General features: G+C 40.4%; 1 long non-coding RNA gene across 1 annotated transcript in view; it reads right to left on the bottom strand.

Moving 5' to 3' along the window:
• LOC112080869 (uncharacterized) overlaps nucleotides 1–24,758 on the bottom strand; it is a 72,964-nt gene extending 48,206 nt beyond the window's left edge. The window contains exons 1-2 of the long non-coding RNA XR_002896252.2: nucleotides 24,558–24,758; nucleotides 13,463–13,507 (exon numbers count right to left, since the gene is read on the bottom strand). This is a non-coding gene — a long non-coding RNA (uncharacterized lncRNA). The remainder of the gene's footprint in view (nucleotides 1–13,462; nucleotides 13,508–24,557) is intronic.
• Nucleotides 24,759–25,087: the final 329 nt, after the last annotated feature.

Here is a 25,087-nt window from a genome sequence, read left to right as displayed (position 1 = left end):
AATGTGGAATAACTCAAGGGGTATGAATACTTTCTGAAGGCACTCTTTCACAGCAGGAATCAAAATAATGCACACGCTATTACTGTTGACCAAATAATGTTGAACAATCTACAAGAACGTTATATAGAGAAAAAAAATCACAGAAAATGACTGACGTACACAAAATGCTTTGGTAAGAGGAAGGCAATGTGGGCCTCGTATTGCTCAGTGCAGGAGACCCATCAGCATGCTGGGCCACAAGCCTGAGGGGAGTTTAACCGTCTAATCTCCCACCGTGCATATGACTTAGCATGGATGTCAGTTTGTGCAGGCGAGCAGTAGGACAGAGAGGACGTGTTTGTGCCTGATGAGAAGCAGATGACAGTTTGATGTGTCAATATCTGGGTCTCCCTTTAACACCAAGGGAGGAAAACATGCCTGCTCTTTGTGCACTTTAATCTAGCCAGCTGGCTGCTATATTAAGATTATTTTTTGTGCTTTTGTGAGTCATGCTGAATGAAATGAAGATTCTGGCATGGTGTATACATTTCTGATGCCTTTGTGGATGAACGGCCCAACTCTTTCATCAAAGAAAGAGTACAATTTTCCATCATCAGTGTATCACATGAATGAAAGGAACATTTACAATTGCATGTCAAAGCGCCATGTTACCTTACACTCTAGGGAATTTCACACAAAGCTTTTGTGCTGGCTATTCAGTCACAAGGAGTTCTGCATCTGAAATATTTATTTGCAAAGGGCAGAAAATCTGAAAAGGTTTCAATTATTCAGCTTTCATTCAAATAAAATATTTTAAAAAGATGAGTCCCTTATGACTGCTTATGGATGATTCAGACATCTTGATCAAAAAAATACTGATCATAGGCACTGCAAACCTGAACAGAATCAAAAATGTGCCCAATGAAAGCCCCRTTAACTCAGTAATTAAAGAGCAGGGAAAGTAAACCAGCAGGGGARGGCAATTTCCATCTGCACTTCACAACACATAGACGGAGGGGATTAGTCAAACTGATTTAGTCCAATAACTTTCYCCTTTCTGTTGTTGGTTTAGTGAACCATGTTCACATTATAAATACCGGGAAGCTAACTTTGCTGAAGACTGAAAGACTTGTGTTTGCATCAAGTTAATGCCCAGGATTTATCTCAGCAGCCTAACTGTCTTGTGGTATGCAGACGACCCAGGTGGATCACATATCCAAGAAAGTATGAATTAAGGCTGACTGTTCATAGAACTCCAAAAAATGATTTTAAATACCAAGACAACAACCATAATTGCATTTCAGGTGATGACAAATCCACTRCACCATGAAAGCCAACTTTTATTAGGCTGAATCATGAAGATGTCCTCTTAGTAATGTACTGTTGGACAGACTATACCAGAGTAGAGACAGCAATGATCTTATCATTTTGTCAACAGAGCTCCAAATTCATCACCGGTACATATGGTTCAATTCCACCAGCAAAAATACAATCAGCACCAACATTGACCAACTGTCCACATGACAAATGTGTTGTTTATGAGTATGTGAGGTCCCTCAGTCACAGGGTTAGGGCCAAAGGTATTTTCAGCACCAAGGTCAACATAAGAGAGAGACTCCTTTCCTTTTCTGATAGTGATTGTTCACTCTGCAGTCACACATGAAGCATTCCTGAATATTGTTCTGGTATGATGTAATAGGCCTAATGTGTGATGTAGTTTGACTGGAGGACACTGCAGAATTTCCTGTGCTGGAATACTCTGGAACACTCAGTCCACCTGTCAACCTCAGCGAGAGAGGCTACTTAGCGAGACCGGAGGTTTCAGGCTAGGAGTATGAAATTAATTTACTTCACACCTCTGGCAGACTTTAAATCAGGACCCATTCACCTCTGATGGGAGGACTAACAGCAGGAGGCTGGAAGCACTTACCACAGCTTAACGCCAAATGGGAAAAGACACCAAGGGGTGGCAGATAATGTTTCTGGTTTTGCTGTACAGGAGAGTTACATTATACTGGATTGTGATGAGAAATAATTACAAAACAAAAAGTCCCAACATAGCCTAATGAACTGCACAATGAAGGACCTTCAAACACASTAAGAACATAGGCTTGTTGATGTGTAGCCTAACAGATTATGCAATTAACAGTCCAACAGTTTGGCCTAGTTTAATACCGTATCATACATCCATGTCTCCCTCCTTGAAGCTCTTTGTGGATGAGGGGGAACACTGTCTCCAGTACTGRAATTTCATTTCAGCTACCAGCCCTTTCATGTCCAGGGTAGTGAGAAGATGGTTAAACTTCTGAAGGAGATGTATTTTTAACAAGAGCTTTTACGGGAGTAGAATAGAAGCCGTGTAACAGGAGACCTCCGGAGACCAGGTGGGAATGAGTAAGTTAGTATGCCTACTAAATGTCTTCATCTATGAAATATGCATGCTGACGTTTTCGCTGACGTAGTGATCAAACATGTACGCATACGAGGGCCTTCACCACCTGACATCGGGTTACTGTGATTAGCTTGCCATGTCTAGATGGACGTTATGTACGCAGGTTGACGTTTGTCATGAATCTTGCCTTTGAGGCAAAACTGAGCAATTTCCACAAGATAGGCCAGCAGCAATGTCAAAATTGGTTATATTGTAAAAACTCATGAAACAAAACTGAGCTTTTTGGTCTTCATTTAAGGCTAGGTTGAGGCATTAGGGTTAGCAGTGTGATTAAGGTCAGGTATAAAATTTGATTTTATTACTTAGTGGCTGTGCCAGCTAGAGACCACTCTGCAGAGCGGCCTCCAGGGCAAGATTAATGACAATAAATGGCAACCTGCGTAATGTACGGCCATGTGGAACGTAAAACTATACATTGAACAAAGCCAACAAAACTGGCAGGCTAGAATAGACATTACATGATCTTATGACTTTTTGCCATTTCACTTTCCAAACTTTACCATCCACCTGTGTCRACCATGACTAAAAGCTCCACTCTGCACACACTAGACAAAGCCAACAAAACTGACTTGAGCAATCTGGCTCTAACTTCTACATTGCAGGCCAACAGCTGTCAGCAGCATATCCTCTTGGTCAACTTGGTGTCCAAACTTTAAGAGATCCACCTGCCTCCTTCCGTCTCTCGTTCCAGGTACGGAGCAGCACCTTCCAGATCATTAGTCTGGGCAACACTCCACCGCCCAATCAGATCAGAAGACCTCACTAATAACCAGTGGGAGGCCAATTAGACTGAAGAGCTCGTGTCTCATTTGACAGTTCTCACCATTCCTCCACGAGAGGGGGTCCTGCAGCACATTATTGCAGTCCAGTGACCGTTAAAGCCAATTATTAGAACTGCTATGAAGACAGGACTCAGCTTAACAGACAATTTTTAACTATTATTGTGAGCATATTGATTCCAGTGTCCCTGACTCCCCATTGATGAAACAAATGGGTCTAGCTTGCTGCAGGGAATACAGTCATCATGCCATTGTATCCACAGTTAAATCTTGTGATACAGTTTGTGTCAGTGATGTTTTGCAGAGGGCAGAGCTAGTGTAGCTTCTATGACAGACAAGGAAAGACTATGACAAAAAGTATATTGGTTATTAATATATTGGTTAAAAGTATATTGTTATTATATTCGTTACGTTGGCTCATTCTCTCAATTTACAAAGTATTGTAAATTGGCCTTGGGCTGAAGAGAACTAGATCCTTTGGAGTCAGGGCAGGACTGACAAAATCATTGCGGGAGCTGCTCAGAAAGAAATAACACTGGAGTAAACATTTCCCTAATATGGGCTCAAACAGGGTTTCTGTGAAATTTCTGTAAAAATGTTGAAGACTAATTCCCCAGCCAATGCTTCCAATCTCCTCTGCCAAGATGGAAAGTAGCCTACACTAGGCTGTACCTGTATCCACTTTGCATTTACGCAGAATGAACGGCTAACACTCCAATTATCATAAACTATTCAAACAGGTTCATTGGAACTAAATCTTACTTGGCCTGTAACTCATATTCCAATAAGGGTAGGTTTACATTGCAGACATTCACATCCTAGGTAAATAATGGCAACAGCTAACAGACACAGTCCTAATGAGTCAACTGAGAAGTGTGAGAGCGCTCTATACCAGCCTCTCAATCACACATAACAGCCATTGATTTCTGTCCTTGAGGAGACTAGAGTAGTCAGGGCTACAAGCACAAAGCAGCACTGAGCATGGCTGATCCTCTGCTAATGACAGTCTCAACTCATTGCATAATATAGGCTAGCGGCAGGCTAATTCTATATGGTACATTTAGCTGACATCCTAATATCAAATACAAATGCTAAGCTATGCATTTACAGCTCTTCTGACTACAAGAGAGTAACCTTACTCCATTTGGATAGTGAGGACACCTAAACCAGAGCAGTCATTAAATGACCCCCCATGCATCAACAAAACAGGATATTCAGTGACATGACGTCATGCGTTATTGTTGCAGTGTGCGGTCATGGAGCCACCTGCACCCTGGATCAATCAGACAGATTCATGAAGCAGAACCTGCTGACATGACGGATCCAGAGGCTCCCATCACATCCAGGTGCTACAGTAACTGACCACTTCTCAGCTCACATAGAAATCTGCAGAGGAAACCAGGTCGGGCCCACACACTGCTAAAGTGGACATATTATACACAAGAGACCAGGGCAGACTACAGTATAAATAGAAACGGATCTCCTTATAAACACAAAAAGAGCCCCAGATGCCTTGCATTTAATCCTAGTCTTATTTACAAACCCAGGTAGCCGTCACCTGTAGAGAATTTAATCAGCTGGGCTTCAAACTGTATGTTTCCAAGCTCTGTTTAACCTTTGGCTGGCAACAAACTGTAATGCAATATAAATTTTACTCTTAGCTGGAACTAACGCATAAATTGAACAGCAAAAGTGAACGAGAAATAGGTTTTGTGATTTAAATTGAGTTTCTTTGCTCTACATGAACGTCTAATTCAGAATGAGTAGCAGGGGAACCATTGCTCCTCTCTGGTCCAATAATAACACTCCCTCCAGATGTGGTGAGTTAAAGGAGAAACGACAGCCATGGAGCATCGTCCTCCATTTGGGGCTTTCTGTCCCAGTCAATCATCACCAAGGTAGTGCTGCCCAGCGCTCCTCCAATACACACAGCCTCATGGGAACAGAACTGTAGACATTGGCTGGTTCTATTGAGAGAGAGACTGGAGTCTGTCCCAGAGTCACCTCAGCTCTGCAGCAGTTCAGCTGCTTCAGCCTTGACACGGAAGAACACTGCAACAGAACAGTCTCTCAAATTCCAATGATTAGCCAATGTCGTCTCATCCCCTCTAGATTATGGAGAACAACACAGGGTACTTCACATCTATCCTGTCGTTCTTGTGTGCCTGGTGATTATGGTGACTAACATTCCTAGTGATTTTGCCAACAGGGGCATAGAGTAGCAGACGAGCGCCAACCCAAGTTTTGAATCAAAGTTAGGATTAACAGACGTGCCTCTGGGAGCAGAACTCCAAGTCAGAGGTTCAGGATTAGACCAGTAAGGACAAACTTTACCTCATTATTGGACTGAGATCTACAGACCTGAGTGAGACCCCATATTTCACTGACATTACCAGTAATAAGCCACTAATCCCTKAAATCTCACCAAAGATGGGCAATTTCAGGAGAAATTCACCTTATGAGCACTGCTGRAGATTAATGTCTTTGCGGAGCTGCTTGGGTAATGATCCAAATGCATTTCCATCTGGAGGCGAGCTTTCCACTTTGGTGTCCCCATCAAAGGCTCATCTTCCAGGCATTTACACAAGTGTCGTCTAAAAAGCCCACTGCTTTCAAGTCCTTTATGTTCCCACACACATTCAAAATGTGTCATATTACGGATGGGTTGCTTGCTTCTTTTGCTGCTGCGCCATCAATTTAAGATGGCACTGCAACCCTAATAGCTGATTAATCTACAAGCCACTATGGGAAGGTTTACACTACAAAACCCAGAAATTGCTTTTTTGGAGCATGTGGTATAGCAATAGTTTAAGAATAAATTGTAAACATCTCTGCTAATGCAAATGAGGCTGTCAAAAAGTTTATTCCAAGAAAGAAATTACTTTCATTTTCTTCACACAGTGTGGTATAGGCTACGCTCTTCTTGACAGTAAGGAACTGTTTAGTATTATGCCCACACAAACACCTCCCACGCAGAGCACTAACCAATAGTGTGCTCCATTGATTTCTTTACCAGATGGAAGTCAAAAAGGAAGGATTATATTTATCCTCAGCAGGGTTTCCGTTATCCGGTAATAGCCCGATTTTGGCAAATCAAAAAAAATAAAAAGCCAATAAATAAAAAACTGTCACTGGCCAATAGTCCAGGAGAAGAAAAATAAATAAATCGCATTGCAAGATATTGCTTTTTTGCTTAATCATTGATGGAAATACCCATCGATCGAAATACATTTGACCGGTTATGCTTAACTTCTCTGGGATATGTGGGATATGTGGGACGCTAACGTCCCACTTGGCCAAAAGCCAGTAAAAATGCAGAGCGCCAAATTCAAATAAATTACTATAAAAATCAAACTTTCATGAAATCACACAAGAAAGACACCAAATTAAAACTACACTTGTTGTGAATCCAGCCAAAACGTCTGATTTCAAAAAGGATTTACGGCGAAAGCACACCAACCGATTATGTTAGGTCAGTACATAGCCACAGAAAAAGACAGCCATTTTTCCAGCCAAAGAGAGGAGTAACAAAAAGCAGAAAGAGATAAAATGAATCACTAACCTTTGATGATCTTCATCAGATGACACGCATAGGACTTCATGTTACACAATACATGTATGTTTTGTTCGTTAAACTTCATATTTATATCCAAAAATCTGAGTTTAGGCGGGACGCTACTGTCTCACTTGGCCAAAAGCCAGAGAAAATGCAGAGCGCCATATTCAAATAAATTACTATAAAAATCAAACTTTCATTAAATACACATGAAAGATACCAAATTAACGCTACACTTGTTGTGAATTCAGCAAACGTGTCAGAATTCAAAAATGCTTTATGGCGAAAGCAAACAATGCTAGTATCTGAGGATAGCACCCTAGCTAACAATCACAGACCATCATATTTCAACCCTCCCGGCGCGACACAAAACGCAGAAATAAAAATATAATTAATGCCTTACCTTTGACGAGCTTCTGTTGTTGGCACTCCAATATGTCCCATAAACATCACAAATGGTCCTTTTGTTCGATTAATTCCGTCGATATATTTCCAAAATGTCCATTTATTTGGCGCGTTTGATCCAGAAAAACACTGGTTCCAACTCGTGAAACATGACTACAAAATATCTCAAAAGTTACCTGTAAACTTTATACAACTTTAACGTAAATAATAGATAAAATTGAAGACGGGATGATCTGTGTTCAATACAGGATTAAAACAAACTGTAGCTAGCCTTCTGGTCGCCTCTAAAAACAGGACACAACAAGTGACCCTGATTCAAAATGGCCGTACTTCTTCATTACACGAAGGAAAAACTCTCAACCAATTTCTAAAGACTGTTGACATCCAGTGGAAGCGGTAGGAACTGCAAGAAGGTCAATTAGAAATCTGTATTCCCAATGAAAATCCATTGAAAAGAGAGTGACCTCAAAAAAAAAAATCTGAATGGTTTGTTCTCTGGGTTTCGCCTGCTAAATAAGTTATGTTATACTCACAGGCATGATTCAAAAGTTTTAGAAACTTCAGTGTTTTCTATCCAAATATACTAACAATATACATATCTTATCTTCTGGGGATGAGTAGCTGGCAGTTGAATTTGGGTATGCTTTTCATCCAAACGTGAAAATGCTGCCCCCTATCCTAGAGAAGTTAACAGTCTATWGGCTAATTTGCATAATTAAGTGGAATTAAATTGGCGCATGTGTATTTTCGTTAGTTATTTTATCACAAGCGTACAGCATATAGATACAGAGTCTATGAGCGGAAAATCTGTCACAGTGCGAGAGCTGCTGCTACAGTTTCTCAAACAGCTCATTTGTTGCAGCTGTAGTGAAAGGTTATTTTATAAGTCCAGTCATTGCGTAAAAAGTCTAAATGCAATCACGTGTTAAAAACAGTTCTTGGCCACGATTAAAAAGAGCTACCATTTTAATTTCTCAATTGGTATTCAATTCGCCATTCAAGTGCATACAGGCAACGGTAGGCGTGTCACACACCACTTTGCAATTAGCTGGAGGCAGTACGCATTTTGAAAACATAATTGTTTGAAACCTGAATGTTTTATTCATATTATGAGGCATGTCTTGCCTTGCTTCAAAGTAAAATACAACCATAGAAATGTGGAGGCAATTATTTATAAAGACTTTCATATGCACTTGAAACCAGTAGCCTATTTCTCTCATGTTCTACTGGTTTCCAAATGAACTTTTGCGCTAACTACCAATGTAACAGTTTAACTTTAGTCCGTCCCCTCGCCCCGATCCGGGCGCGAACCAGGGACCCTCTGCACACATCAACAACAGTCACCCACAAAGCATCGTTACCCATTGCTCCACAAAAGCCGCGACCCTTGCAGAGCAAGGGGAACCACTACTTCAAGGTCTCAAAGCGAGTGACGTCACCGATTGAAACGCTATTAGCGCGCACCACCGCTAACTAGCTAGCCATTTCACATCAGTTACACTCACCTCCCTTTCGACCTCCTTTTTCCCCGCAGCAACCAGTGATCCGGGTCAACAGCATCAATGTAACAGTATGACTTTACGTCCGTCCCCTCGCCCATACCCGGGCTCGAACCAGGGACCCTCTGCACACAGACAACAGTCACCCACGAAGCATCGTTACCCATCACTCCACAAAAGCCGCGGACTTAATCGGTTTCGGCTTTTTTGGTCCTCCAATAATCGGTATCGGCGTTGAAAAATCAATCGGTCGACCTCTATTAGCAATCCATGCTAGTTGTTGCATCATTAGATCTCCCCTCTCTACATTTCTAACGGATATTTTCATCTCTGTCACATGAAACCTTGCATGTGCAGTGCGCTTTTGACAACAGGGTTTTCTCGCTAATTGCATTATAGAATGAACATTTGCATGTAGCCTATGGCCTCAAGTTGATTGTTCTGTTAATATGAATTACCATAATCTAAAATGTGATTTCTGTCATTCTGAGCAACGTGGGTGGACGCCCTAATCAGGTTACGCACCCAATGCATATAAGTCCATTAAATTCAAATGGTACCGGTTCAATGTCAGGCTGCACATTTTCCTGACACAAACCCTGATTCTCAGGCAGATGGAGGGTTGGGGGGAAAGAAAAGTATGGACATTAGCCTCTGACACTGTGTATGCAACTCAATACAGACTGAATCCGCTCAACCCCTTTACCAAGGCATTTTACCCTGGAGCTGGGCGAAATGGAAAAAAAATTATATCATGATACATTGACTCAATTATTACCTTAACTTCACTAGTGTAGGGGGCAGCATTCGGAATTTTGGATGAAAAGCATGCCCAAATTAAACTGCCTGCTACTCAGCCATAAAAGCTAGAATATGCATATAATTAGTAGATTTGGATAGAAAACACTCTGAAGTGTCTAAAACTGTTTGAATGATGTCTGAGTATAACAGAACTCATATGGCAGGCAAAAACCTGAGAAAAAATTCCAACCAGGAAGTGGGAAATCTGAGGTTTGTAGTTTTTCAACGCTTGGCCTATCGAATATACAGTGTCTCTGGGGTAATATTACACTTCCTAAGGCTTCCACTAGATGTCAACAGTCTTTAGAACCTTGTTTGATGCTTCTACTGTGAAGGAGGGGGGAATGGGAGCTGAATGAGTCAGAGGTCTGCCTCACGTGAGAGTTAGCTTGTGTTCCATTGCATTTCTAAAGACAAAGGAATTCTCCGGTTGGAACATTATTGAAGATTTATGATAAAAACAACCTAAAGATTGATTCTATACTTCGTTTGACATTTCTACAAACTGTAATATGACTTTTCATCTGAACTTTCGCCTGGACTTGCACGCGCRTCGTGAGTTTGGATTGTGTACTAAACGCGCAAACAAAAAGGAGCTATTTGGACATAAATGGACTTTATCGAACAAATCAAACATTTATTGTGGAACATGGAGACCTGGGAGTGCCATCAGATGAAGATTATCAAAGGTAAGTGATTAATTTTAACGCTATTTCTGACTTTTATGACACCTCTCCTTGGTTGGAAAATCCAAAGTCCAGACGAAAAGTCAATTAACTTCTTGGAACTATAGGGGGTGCTGTTCCGCATTAGCATATTTGGGTCTCCAAATTAAACTGCCTCGTGCTAAATTCTTGATCGTACAATATGCATATTATTGTTATTATTGGATAGAAAACACTTTCTAGTTTCTATAAGCGTTGGAATTTTGTCTCTGAGTGGTACAGAACAATATCTACAGCACTTTTCATGACAGGGGTCAGATTTCAGAAATTTTTACCCCTGATCTGGAGTCTGTTTTTAAGGCGACAGTGAATGCTATGAAGAAACCGACACTGCCTACGGTCTTCCTCTGGGTGTCTGTACGTCATCCCGTTTTGAATGGAAACGATTGCACAATCACAGCCATTATAAAGAACAAAACGTATAGTTACCTCCCTTTCTCGTCGCGCGCCTGAAGCGTGAAGGACATCGGACTTGCCTCATTCCAAATCGTTGTCTAACAGCAATATTTCTCCGGTCATGTTTTCAGTCGTTATAGTTGTTAAAAACATCATAATGTAGTTAATTTGAACCGTTTTATAGCAATTTATATCCGTTTAGTGCGATTTTGAGGAATTTCTTTGTTGTGCACTCTGAAACTTTGGACACGTTTTGGGTCCCGTTCGAATCGTTGTGGACATTTCGAAGGACAGAGGACATCTATCGACCAAAAGAGATTACAACATAGAAAGGATACATTGCCCAAGAATCTGATGGAAGAACAGCTCAAAGTAAGCAATATTTAATATGATAAATCGTTGTTCTTCGAAATATTTAAACGCATATTTCGCCATTTTGTTTGTTATCGCGTCACTTGGCGAACCCTGTATTGAAAAGTAAGGATAATTTTAAAAATGTAAGTCAGCGGTTGCATTAAGACATAATTTGTCTTTCGATTCCTGTCAACCCTGTATTTTTTGTCAAGTATATGATTAGCTTTCAATTAAACTAGATCACCTGATAGATGACGTCAGACATATTGAGCTTGATTTCCTAGATTTTTATTGTGTAACACGGTTTTGTATGGCTAAATTGCACCTTTCGAACAAAACTGTATATGATGTTGTAAAATGATGTTACAGGAGTGTCATCGAAGAATTCTGAGAAGGTTAGTGAAAAAATTTTATATATTGGCGGTGATTACGTTATAGCGCTCTTGGCTGGAATCGATGCTCTGTAACGTTTTCACATGTGGTAGCTAACTTATCGATTTATTGTGTTTTCGCTGTAAAACGCTTAGAAAATCTGAAATATTGTCTGGAATCACAAGATCTGGGTCTTTCCATTGCTATGCTTGTCTATTTTATGAAATGTTTTATTGATAGTAAATTGGTCATACACGTTGCTCTATCTAGTAATTCTAGTCGATTTGGTGATGGTCGGTGCATTGTAAACTGTGATTTCTACTGAAATATTGCACTTTTTCTACAAACACCGTATCCTATACCATAAAATATGTTATCAGACTGTCGCTATGAGTTTTTTCTTGTTTGTTGGCTATCAATATCTTAGTTTAGCCGAATTGGTGATAGCTAGTGGTGGAGAGAGAAAATGGCGGACAAAGAAAGATGGTGTATTTTGCTAACGTGGTTAGCTAATAGATTTACATATTGTGTCTTCCCTGTAAAACATTTTAAAAAACAGAAATGATGGGTTTATTCACAAGATCTGTATCTTTCATCTGGTGTCTTGGACTTGTGATTTAATGATATTTAGATGCTACTATTTACTTGTGAAGCTATGCTAGCTATGCTAATCAGTGTGTGGGGGGTGGGGGGTGCTCCCGGATCCGGGTTTCTGAGGCAGTAGAGGTTAAAGTCAATTAAAGTTCGTAGAAACATGTCAAACGATGTATAAAATCAATCTTTAGGATGATTTTATCATAAATCTCCAATAATATTCCAACCGGACAATTCCGTTGTCATTAGAAAGGAAAGAGAATGAGCGTCGCGCTCACAGCCACGCGCGAGACTAAACTAATGTCTTTCAGCTTGACCACTTGTTGAAACAGCTCTTATTGCAATCCCCTTTCACAATACAAGCCTGAAACAACTTCTAAAGACTGTTGACATCTAGTGGAAGCCTTAGGAAGTGCAATATGACCCCACAGATACAGGATATTGCATAGACAATCACTTTTAAAAAACTACAAACCTCAGATTTCCCACTTCCTGGTCGAATTTTTCTCAGGTTTTTGCCTGCCATAGTTCTGTTATACTCAGACATTATTTTAACAGTTTTAGAAACTTTAGAGTTTTTTCTATCCAAATATGCATAACCTAGCTTCTGGGCCTGAGTAACAGGCAATTTACTCTGAGCACGCTTTTCATCCAAACTTCCCAATGCTGCCCCCTAACTTCTTGTTAATCGAGCTGCCGTGTCAGATTTCAAAAAGGCTTTACGYTGAAAGCAAACCATGCGATTATCTGAGGACAGCACCCCACCATGCAAACACATGAAAATCATATTTCAACCAAGCAGGTGCGACACGAAAGTCAGAAATAACGATATAATTGTTGGCACTCCAATATGTCCAATATGTCCCAGAAACATCACAAATGGTCCTTTTGTTCGATAAACTCCCTTTTTTATCCCCAAAATGTCKATTTATTTGTCGCGTTTGATTCAGAAAAACACTGGTTCCAACTCGCCCAACATGACTACAAATGATCTAATAAGTTACCTGTAAACTTGGCCCAAACATTTCAAACAACTTTCCTAATCCAACTTTAGGTATCCTAAAACGTAAATAATCGATCAAATTTAAGACGGAATATACTGTGTTCAATAGCGGATAAAATCAACGTGGAGCGCGTGACCTGGAGCACGCACCAAACAAAAGAGTACTCTTGGCTTGACACTCATTCTGAACAGCCGTACTTCTTCATTTCTCAAAGGAAAAACATCAACAAATTTCCAAAGACTGTTGACATCTAGTGGAAGCCATAGGAACTGCAACCAGGTGCCTTATAAATCTAGTTACCCATAGAAACCAATAGAAAAGTCACCTCCAAAAAAATATAATCCTGGATGGTTTGTCCTCAGGGTTTCGCCTGCCAAATAAGTTCTGTTATACTCACAGACATTATTTTAACAGTTTTAGAAACGTTAGTGTGTTTCCTATCCAAATCGTTTAAAAAATGAATTGACTTGAACCAGTCCTACTTGTCCGAAAAACAAGTGGCAAAAAAAGTGAATGTCAAGCCCTAGAAATTATGTAAAAACTCACCTCACAAAATACCCACTTGGATGTACAACACTCTCTGAGGTGACCCTGAGGGGAAAAAGAAATAGAAGTCAAGGCACAATCAGCAGCAATGTTTCTTTCTCACAAGCAACTAGCTCTACGACAGACATGTCTAACACAGTACAAGCAACCCTCAACACAAATCTGGTGATTAGATACATTCTAGGAGTCATAACATCAGGCCTGCGAGTGGTAAACAGGATTACATCCACATTCATGACCACAACGATCATCATCATTACTTCTGATGCACCGTGGGCTTACGTGAATCATTAAAAGACCACATTTGATTGCATGTAAACAGCTGCTCATCTGTTCAGAGGGGTTGGTTTAAATGCGGAACACATTTCGGTTGAATGCATTCAGTTGTTCAACTGACAAAGTATCCCCTTTCCTTTCAGACAGTAAGTCCTCTTGACCGCCTTGAACTGATGCCTGTGAGCAAGGAGCTTTTCTTGTGTTGCTAGGTTACAAAACTCTCTTCCATATGAGGCACAATCAGCGATGAGGCACAATCAGCAGCAATGTTTTTCTATCAAGCAACTTTAAGCTCCACGACAGAGACATGTCTAACAGTACCAGAGACCCTTATCACAATCCAGTGATTAGATCCATTTCACCTGAACTCTAGGAAACATAACTGTGCCGAGCTCCCTGCCTTCCAGGACGTCTATATCATGCGGTGTGAAAGGAAGGCTCGGAAAAGGGGCACCAGTGCATCAACTCAGCCGCTATCCCAGGGATTATCAACTAGATTCAGAGGGATGCAAATTGACTGCAAGAAGACCAAACAGATATGTTAGACTAAAACAATTATTTTAAACTTTGCTTCCATTTGTATATGATCATGTGTGAGAACACTTGGGAACAGATTCCTTAAATAGAAATCACTTTGAGCTGATTTCCTGGTGTTTTTCTTTGTTGCTCAGAAAGCTTGCGGGGACAAATAAAACCAGTTGGGGAACCCTGTTATTGAGCACGACTGACTTTACACTATAGAGGTCCAGACTCCAGACCCCTTAGTTGATGCTAGATGTCAGAGGCCTGAAACGGTACACTGCGAAACTCAATTAGGCCATTTAGCTATCCCTTTCTATGCTGAACTAAACACTTACAATGTCAGTCAGTGGATAACACAGTAAGATTGGCAATAGAGTCACCAACAAAACTATTTTGGAAAATATCTGAAAATTAGAAAAAATGTTGGTTCCGTCGCATGGATATCAGTTGCATTGAATGGACATTTTTGACAAAATTAAGCTAGCCTAAGAAAAAAAGAAAATTTGAAATAGAATATATAATGTTTGACTAAAACAATAATTTTAAACCTTGCTCACATTTGTATACAATCACATCTCTTGTGTGAGAGAATACTTGGGAACAGATTCCTTAAATAAAAATCAATTGGGAAAGATATCAGTTTGTCTCTGAACGGTTTGTCCTCTGACAAATCAACTGTAAATGTCAGTGTTCCTCAAGGTTCTGTTTAAGGACCACTATTGTTTTCACTATATATTTTACCTCTTGGGGATGTCATTCGAACACATTATGTTAACTTTCACTGCTATGCGGATGACACACAGCTGTACATGTCAATGAAACATGGTGAAGCTCCAAAATTGCCCTCGCTAGAAGCCTGTGTTTCAAACATAAGGAAGTGGATGGCTGCAAACTTTCTACTTTTAAACTCGGACAAAACAGATATGCTTGTTCTATGTCCCAAGAAACAACGAGATCGTCTGTTGAATCTGACAATGAATCTTGATGGTTGTACAGTCGTCTCWAATAAAACTGTGAAGGACCTCGGCGTTACTCTGGGCCCTGATCTCTCTTTTGACGAACATATCAAGACTGTTTCAAGGACAGCTTTTTTCCATCTACGTGACATTGCAAAAATCAGAAACTTTCTGTCCAAAAATGATGCAGAAAAATGTATCCATGCTTTTGTTACTTCTAGGTTAGACTACTGCAATGCTCTACTTTCCGGCTAAAGCACTAAATAAACTTCAGTTGGTGCTAAATACGGCTGCTAGAATCCTGACTAGAACCCAAAAAATTGATCATATTACTCCAGTGCTAGCCTCCCTACACTGGCTTCCTGTTAAGGCAAGGGCTGATTTCAAGGTTTTACTGCTAACCTACAAAGCATTACATGGGCTTGCTCCTACCTATCTTTCCGATTTGGTCCTGTCGTACGCTACGGTCACAAGACGCAGGCCTCCTAATTGTCCCTAGAATTTCRAAGCAAACAGCTGGAGGCAGGGCTTTCTCCTATAGAGCTCCATTTTTATGGAATGGTCTGCCTACCCATGTGAGAGACGCAGACTCGGTCTCAACCTTTAAGTCTTTAATGAAGACTCATCTCTTCAGTAGGTCATATGATTGAGTGTAGTCTGGCCCAGGAGTGTGAAGGTGAACGGAAAGGCTCCGGAACAACGAACCGCCCTTGCTGTCTCTGCCTGGCCGGTTCCCCTCTCTCCACTGGGATTCTCTGCCTCTAACCCTATTACAGGGGCTGAGTCACCGGCGCTCTTCVAHGCCGTCCCTAGGAGGGGTGCGTCACTTGAGTGGGTTGAGTCACTGACGTGATCTTCCTGTCTGGGTTGGCGCCCCCCCTTGGGTTGTGCCGTGCCGGAGATCTTTGTGGGCAATACTCGGCCTTGTCTCAGGAATGTAAGCTGGTGATTGAAGATATCCCTCTAGTGGTGTGGGGGCTGTGCTTTGGCAAAGTGGGTCGGGTTATATCCTGCCTGTTTGGCCCTGTCCGAGGGTATCATCGGATGGAGCCACAGTGTCTCCTGACCCCTCCTGTCTCAGCCTCCAGTATTTATGCTGCAGTAGTTTATGTATTGGGGGGCTAGGATCAGTCCGTTATATCTGGAGTACTTCTCCTGTCTTATCCGGTGTGAATTTAAGTATGCTCTCTCTAATTCTCTCTTTCTTTCTCTATCGGATGACCTAAGCCCTAGGACCATGCCTCAGGACTACCTGGCATGATGACTCCTTGCTGTCCCCAGTCCACCTGGCCGTGCTGCTGCTCCAGTTTCAACTGTTCTGTCTGCGGCTATGGAACCCTGACCTATTCACCGGACGTGCTACCTGTCCCAGACCTGCTGTTTTCAACTCTCTAGAGACCGCAGGAACGGTAGAGATACTCTTAATGATCGGCTATGAAAAGCCAACTGACATTTACTCCTGAGGTGCTGACTTGCTGCACCCTCGACAACTACTGTGATTATTATTATTTGACCATGCTGGTCATTTATGAACATCTTGGCCATGTTCTGTTATAATCTCCACCCGGCACAGCCAGAAGAGTACTGGCAACCCCTCATAGCCTGGTTCCTCTCTAGGTTTCTTCCTAGGTTTTGGCCTTTCTAGAGAGTTTTTCCTAGCCACCGTGCTTCTACACCTGCATTGCTTGCTGTTTGGGGTTTTTGGCTGGGTTTCTGTACAGCACTTTGAGATATCAGCTGATGTAAGAAGGGCTATATAAATACATTTGATTTGGGGCTGATTTCCTGATGTTTTTACAGTAAAAAAATAAAAAATAAGARTATAATTTTTTGCTCAGAAAGCTTGTGGGGGAAAATTCAGCCCGTGGGTCACCAATTAGGGAACCCTGCTCTATCCCCAAGTCATAACACTGATATAATCTGTCTGTAAACAATTGCTGGAAGAAATACTTGTGACATGCACAAAGTAGATGTACAAACAGACTATCCAAAACTATAGTTTGTTAACAAAACATGTGTGGAGTGGTTGAAAAACTAGTTTTAATAACTCCAACCTAAGTGTACGTAAACTTCCAATTTCAACTGTATATTGACTCTACAAACTATATATGCTGCTCCTACTTTGTTTATCATATCTCTAGATGCTCGCCAAAAGAACTGGAAAACCCATCACCGGCCCAAGCCGATAGTGGTCAACTTCCTGAGGTTCAAGGACATGGTAGCTGTTCCGGTAAAAGCCAAGAACTTAACTTCTTTATGATAGGCAGCATTTTCACTTTTGGATGAATTGCGTGCCCATAGTGAACTGCCTCCTACTCTGTCCCAGATGCTAATATATGCATATTATTATTACTATTGGATATAAAACACTCTGAAGTTTCTAAAACTGTTTGAATGATGTATGTGAGTATAACAGAACTCATATGGCAGGCAAAAACCTTAGAAAAAATCCAAACAGGAAGTGAGAATTCTGAGACTGGTCAATGTTCAACTCATCGCCGATTCAATTCCCTGTAAGATATGTTTGCACTTCCTCTGCCTTCCACTCGATGTCAACAGTCTGTAGAACGCTGAATGAAGCCTCTAGTGTGATGTGGGGCCGGATGGGAGGTGTTTCAGTCATTGGTCTGGCAGAATGCCAGTTCCTGGTCACGCGCTTTCCTCATGATATCGCCTTGCGTTCCATAACTTCTACCGACATGAAGGAATGCTCCGGTTGGAACGTTATTGGATATATATGATAACAACATCCTGAAGATTGATTCTCTACTTAGTTTGACCAGTTTATTCGACCTGTTATATAATTTTTTTAAGTTTTCGTCCGAGTTCGCCTGCATTTGCGCGAGCGTTTGGACATGTGCACTAAACATGCTAGCAAAAGTAGCTACTTAGACATAAGTAATGGACATTATCGAACAAAACAACGATTTATTGTGGAACTAGGATTCCTGGGAGTGCATTCTGATGAAGATGATCAAAGGTAAGGGAATATTTATGATGTAATTTCTGTTGACTCCAACATGGCGGAGAAATGTTGTTATGTTTGAGCGCCGTCTCAGATTATTGCATGGTGTGCTTTTTACGTAAAGTTTTTTTGAAATCTGACACAGCGGTTGCATTAAGAACAACTGTATCTTTAATTATATGTAAAACATGCATCTTTCATCAAAGTGTATGATGAGTATTTCTGTTATTTGACGTGGCTCTCTGCAATTTCTCCGGATATTTTGGAGGCATTTCTGAACATGGCGCCAATGTAAACCGAGATTTGTGGATATAAATATTAGAGGTCGACCGATTATGATTTTTCAACGCCGATACCGATTATTGGAGGACAAAAAAAGCCGTTACCGATTAATCGGCCGATTAAAAAATATATATATATATATATATCATACACACACACACGTTTGTAATAATGACAATTGCAACAATACTGAATGAACAATGAACACTTTTATTTTAACTTAATATAATACATAAATAAAATCAATTTAGTCTCAAATAACATGAGAACATATGTTGAGGTTTTTCCTTTGAGAAATTAAGAAGTAGCCATGTTCAGAATGAGGCTCCAGTGAAGTGTACTGTTTGTTAGAGGCGCGTGACCAGAAAGCATGCTACGGAATTAATCGAACAAAAGGACCATTTGTGATGTTTATGGGACATATTGGAGTGCCAACAGAAGAAGCTCGTCAAAGGCATGAATTATATCTTTATTTCTGTGTTTTGTGTCGCGCCGGAAGTGTTGAAATATGATGGTCTGTGATTGTTAGCTGGGGCGCTATCCTCAGATACTAGCATTGTTTGCTTTCGCCGTAAAGCATTTTTGAAATCTGACACGTTGGCTGAATTCACAACAAGTGTAGCTTAAATTTGGTATATTGAATGTGTAATTTCATGAAAGTTTAATTTTTATAGTAATTTTATAGTAATTTATTTGAATTTGGCGCTCCGCATTTTCACTGGATGTTGGCCAGGTAGGACACTACCGTCCCACATATCCCAGAGAGGTTAATCAAATCAGATGGCTTATTCATCACAAGCCATTTGATGTTGCCAATTATTTTAATGACTTAAATTGGCAAAGTGGGCAAACAGACAGGAAATGCCAACAACTAAGTGAGCCATCGTACTCACTCATAAAAAATAACTAATAGTTAAAGAAAAGCATTGCCAGTTATAATTTTGTAAAGTTAGTGTGGGAGAGGTGGGGAAATTATTGTTATCGATCAATAATAATATACCTTAGATGGAAAGCTACTGAGGATGGTAGCTGACTCTATAGCCACACCTGTCTGTAATATCTTTAATCTGAGCCTAGGGGGAAGTATTTGTCCTCAGGCCTGGAGGGAAGCCAAAGTCATTCCACTACCCAAGAGTGCTTATCAGCTTGCTGTCAGCTCTTAGCAAACTGTTGGAAGAAAATGTGCTTCACCAAATACAATGCTATTTCTCTGTAAACAAAATAACAACAGACTTTCAGCATGCTTACAGAGAAGGGCACTCAACATGTACTGCACTGACAATTGTCTGATGATTGGTTGAAATAAATTAACTGTGGGAACTGTACTGTTAGATTTCAGTGCAGCCTTTGACATTATTGACTATAACCTGTTTTTGAAAAAACATGTGTTATGCCTTTTATCTAATAGAACGGAGGGTTTTCTTTAACGTAAGCTTCTCTAATGTCAAAAATGTAAAGTGTGTTGTACCGCAGAGCAGCTCTCTAGGCCCTCTACTCTTTTCTGTTTTACCAATGACCTGCCGCTGGCATGTAACAAAGCATGTGTGCCCATGTATGCTGATGACGCAACCATATACGCATTGGGGCAATTCCATTGTAAGGTCAAACGGAGCATGAATGATTAGAAAAATAGCTATTTTATTTTAACTACTTTCATATTTACTTTGAATGTGTGTATTTTGAAGTACAGACTACAATTGGCCTTTACATTTTCCAAATGTAGTGTTATTGTTACAAGGTAGGATACAAAGTCTCAAAATAAGGCTTTTCAATCAACCATATTTTTGATGCAAAGCTAACTTTCATCAAGGGCTTCGGTGATGTGTAATTGGTTGGCTTTCTGTCAGTACTCGTTCTAAGCATAACATTTGTAACCGTTATTAACCCTTCAGTGTTTATGTTAAAAAGCTAGCTGGCTATCGTAATATGTGCGAGTGATCCCTTTTGGGTGTACTCACGTTCTCATATGAACTGCAATGAAGCATTGTTCTGATAACCGGAGCATTGCATGTGATCACATCACATGGCATAATAACAGTCTTAATTTCATAAACATAATTAAAGAAATGTTCACCAGTCATGCGGAGTTTGTTGACTTCCTGAGTAAGCACAGGTACTCCCCCAGAGACAATATTGGTCTGTATCTGTGTGGACTGCACTGCGGCGATAGAGGCACTCACGCATTTGAGAACTGCAGCTGTCAAGCCTGAGGTGATTTACAATCTAACAAGAAATTGACTAAAGTGCGAACCATGTGCCATTGGTAGGGTATAAAAAAAAAAATGTGGGAAGGACGGCTCATTATAATGGCTGGAACGGAGTGAATGAAATGGCATCAATCACATGGAAAACCACGTGTTCGATGTATTTGACAGTATTCCACTTATTCCGCTCCTGTGGAGCGCAAATACAGTACAAGTGAAAAGTTTGGACACACCTACTCATTCAAGGGTTTTTCTTTATTTTTACAATTTTCTACATTGTAGAATAATATTGAAAACACCAAAACTATGAAATAACACACATGGAATCATGTAGTAAACAAAAAAAGTGTTAAATTATTTAAAGTAGCCAACCTTTGCCTTGACAGCTTTGCACACTCCTGGCATTCTCTCTTAATATATTCAAGTTAATGGTGATTTCTTGGCTTATGAGGTACACTGAATTTTCAGATGACTACAACAGTATCATGATGAAATTTGGAATAATACACTGCTCAAAAAAATAAAGGGAACACTAAAATAACACATCCTAGATCTGAATGAATGAAATATTCTTATTAAATACTTTTTTCTTTACATAGTTGAATGTGCTGACAACAAAATCACACAAATTATCAATGGAAATCAAATTTATCAACTCATGGAGGTCTGGATTTGGAGTCACACTCAAAATTAAAGTGGAAAACCACACTACACCACTAGAGTGAAAGCACCGCCAGCATTCAAAAGTGACCAAAACATCAGCCAGGAAGCATAGGAACTGAGAAGTGGTCTGTGGTCACCACCTGCAGAACCACTCCTTTATTGGGGGTGTCTTGCTAGTTGCCTATAATTTCCACCTGTTGTCTATTCCATTTGCACAACAGCATGTGAAATTTATTGTCAATCAGTGTTGCTTCCTAAGTGGACAGTTTGATTTCACAGAAGTGTGATTGACTTGGAGTTACATTGTGTTGTTTAAGTGTTCCCTTTATTTTTTTGAGCAGTGTATATTAACACTCATTTTGCATCCATAACTGTCAATTTTCCTCTAAAGTATTTATGAAAATATTAATATTTTCATCATTGTTGTTTTTGTGTAGGCAAGCCTTCCTTTCAAAGTGTCTTAATATTTTACCCTAAGACCTTGAGATTCACAGACTTTTGCCGATGCGTCTGTTCTCCCAAAAATACCTGTCCTTAAACTGGTCCTGAACATCTAAAACTAAAAGCATTGTATTTGGTACAAATCATTCCCTAAGTTCTAGACCTCAGCTGAATCTGATAATGAATGGTGTGGCTATAGAACAAGTTGAAGAGACAAAATTACAGTGTTACCTTAAATTGTAAACAGTCATGGTCAAAGAATATAGATTCAATGGTTGTAAAGATGGGGAGGTCTGTTCGTAATAAAGAGATGCTCTGCTTTTATGACACTGCATACCAAAAAGCAAGTCCCGCAAGCTCTAGTTTTGTCTATCTGATTATTGTCCAGTCGCGTTGTCGAGTGCTGCAAGGAAAGACTTAGTTATGCCGCAGCTGGCCCAGAACAGAGCAGCATGCCTTTCTCTTCATTGTAATCAGAGGGCTAATATAAATACTATGCATGCCAGCCTCTCTTGGCTAAGAGTTGAGGAGAGTGACTGCATCACTTATTTTTTTATAAGAAACATTAATGTGTTCAAAATTCAAAACTGTTTGCATAGTCAGCTTACACACAGCTCTAACACACACTTTCCCCACCAGACATGCCACCAGGAGTCTTTTCAGTCCCCAAATCCAGAACAAATTCAAGAGAGCGTACAATATTACAGAGACATTATTGCATGGAACTCCCATCGCATATTGCTCAAATGAACAGCAAACCTGGTTTAAAAAAAATAGAAAGCAACACCTCACAGCACCTCTCCCCTATTTGACCTAGATAGTTTGTGTGTATGTATTGATATGTAGGCTACGTATTCTATTTTTAAATTGATGTAGTTCTGTCCTTGAGCTGTACTTATCTATTAATGTTCTGTATTATGTCATGTTTCATGTTTTGTGTGGACCCCAGGAAGAGTAGCTGCTGCTTTTGCAACAGCTAATAGGCATCCTAATAAAATACCAAATTCCTAGTTACCTTACGCCTATACATATCAAGGTCGAGCAGTCCAGTAACCCTGCACAGTGTAAATATGGTATTAGAACTGGCCCTGTATATAGCTTACTTARGTCTCATGTTATTTTTATTTCTTGTGTGTTTTTGTTCTACCTTGTGTTATTTTTAGTACTACATTGATATTGATTACTGCATTGTTGGGTTTAGAGCTAGCAAGAATGGAATTGTACTGTACCTGTGGATGTGACATTAAAACTTAAAACATAACATCAGGCCTGTGAGTGGTAAACAGGATTACACGCACATTCATGAGCACAGAGATCATCATCGTTACCTCTGATGCACCGTGGGTGAATCATTAAAAGACCACAATTACTAATCTGTTCAGACAGTGATTCCTCTTAGCCGCCTTGAACTGATGATGGCTGTGAGTAAGGGGCTGTTCTTGTGTTGCTAGGTTACAAAAAAATATCCTCCATATGAATAACAAGTTTGTATGTTAGTCCTCCTGGTACAGTCTCCCTGTCTCTTTCTCAGTCTCTCACACACACACACTAGGTATAGTAGATAATGAGTTAGAAAGGTCGTAACTAGCCAACTTAGCTAGCCACGTTGTTTTGCTTTAGGTAGCTAGCTGGTAAATGTCAAAGCTAGCTCAAGAACCAAATGCTATCCCAGCAGGAGGTAACATTAGCCTAAGCCATAAACCAATATTATGGTACGCAGTAACGTTACTAGCCAGTACCAAGCCTCACCGTCAGCACTTTTCTGTCATATGGGTTCTTTGCTAGCCAGCAGTAACCAACCAGGTAGAGACTAGTATATACACCTAGGTTGAAGATGACAAAGGTTAAGACAACGGGATTCTAATATCACAGAACTATTTTCAACAACGGGATCAGCCAGCGACACAGAGAGCTAGGCCAACTTTCAGAATGTTTAATATTGTTATAAATCTAGACATTGTTACATCGCATTTGTTATGTATTCCCCATGAAATGTTAATGGGGAGCTAACATGGCTGCCTTATAATGTCGAACTGTCATGTAAATGCATCATATTGCATAAATAGCATTGCCCAATTCTCTAAATGCATGGCTCTGGGACCAGCAGGATGGATTTAACGTTATATTTCTATGCCAGAGGGACCAACTATGCTAGTTAGTTACGGCACTCATCGTTAGCAAGGACGCTGGTATAGAATTAGGAATAGGATCGCTATGGGCGCTGGTCCCAGATTTGTGACGACGTTGTCTTTTATATTTTCGATCTAGGTATTCACTAGGAACCAAACAGAACCAGACGGAAGCAAACAGAATTAAACGGGGAGGGGCCTACCTGAATTTGTCCAATAGAAAATCTAGTTTTCGTTGCAAAACGTTTTACGTTTGGAGTAGACGGTTTCCGTTTCAAAACGTTTGCAACTGTTTGCTACGGTCTTTGTGCTAACGTTAGCTAGCTACGTAGCTAGGTAACCAAGGATTTGTATAAATAACCGGCCTTATTGCTATCTGTGAGGTAACGTTAGATAACTAACTAACCGGAAAACCCAATTGATACGAACTGCAAGAAATATTGCATGGGCTGTGCCTTCTAGTTAACTACCAAACAAATACACGTTCCTAGAGTTATTAACTTAGTTAACTAGCTAACGTTAGTTGGCTGGGTTTGTGACTTAGCTACGTTAGCTAGCCAGCTAACGTTAGCTAGCTACACACGCGGAAGTTAACTAGCTAATGCTATAAGAGCGGAATAGTGATAACGATATATCTGTTCACTAAAAGTTCCTTACTTCAGTTGTTTCTTTCACAGTTTCCAGCTTTCAGACGACACCCCTTTCCCGGATCTTTTTGTATGTCCTCTGTTACTAGCTAATAGCTTTGCAAGCCACAGAGGTATAGCACGATGCAAGCCGCACAGAGTTCACAATCTTTGATGCAAGCGACTCACTGGCAACGGCCCTGTCCAGTGGCAGTGTGTCAGCTGACCAAATTACGCGAGATTTTACTGCTGGGTTAAAGTCGGTGCCAAAATAAACTACAAAATTGATTTATGGGAACCCGGAGGACAACAACACGTGTCGAAGGCGTAATAGCGTCCTCTGTCGGAGAACCACTTGGAGAGAAAATCTATGCTCTTCATTTTTTATATAAACTTTACATTACCTGGTAAGTCAATCAAGAATAAATTCTTATTTACAATGACAGCCTACCAGGGAATAGTGGGTTATCTACCTTATTCAGGGGCAGAACAACAGATTTTTACCTTGTCAGCTCGAGAATTCGATCCAGCAACCTTTTAATTACTGACCCAATGCTCTAA

The sequence above is a fragment of the Salvelinus sp. IW2-2015 genome, unplaced genomic scaffold, assembly GCF_002910315.2.
Source record: "Salvelinus sp. IW2-2015 unplaced genomic scaffold, ASM291031v2 Un_scaffold16544, whole genome shotgun sequence".
Classification (NCBI taxonomy): domain Eukaryota; kingdom Metazoa; phylum Chordata; class Actinopteri; order Salmoniformes; family Salmonidae; genus Salvelinus; species Salvelinus sp. IW2-2015.
Note: the sequence above shows the minus strand (reverse complement) of the source record. Positions and strands in the feature narration are given on the sequence as shown.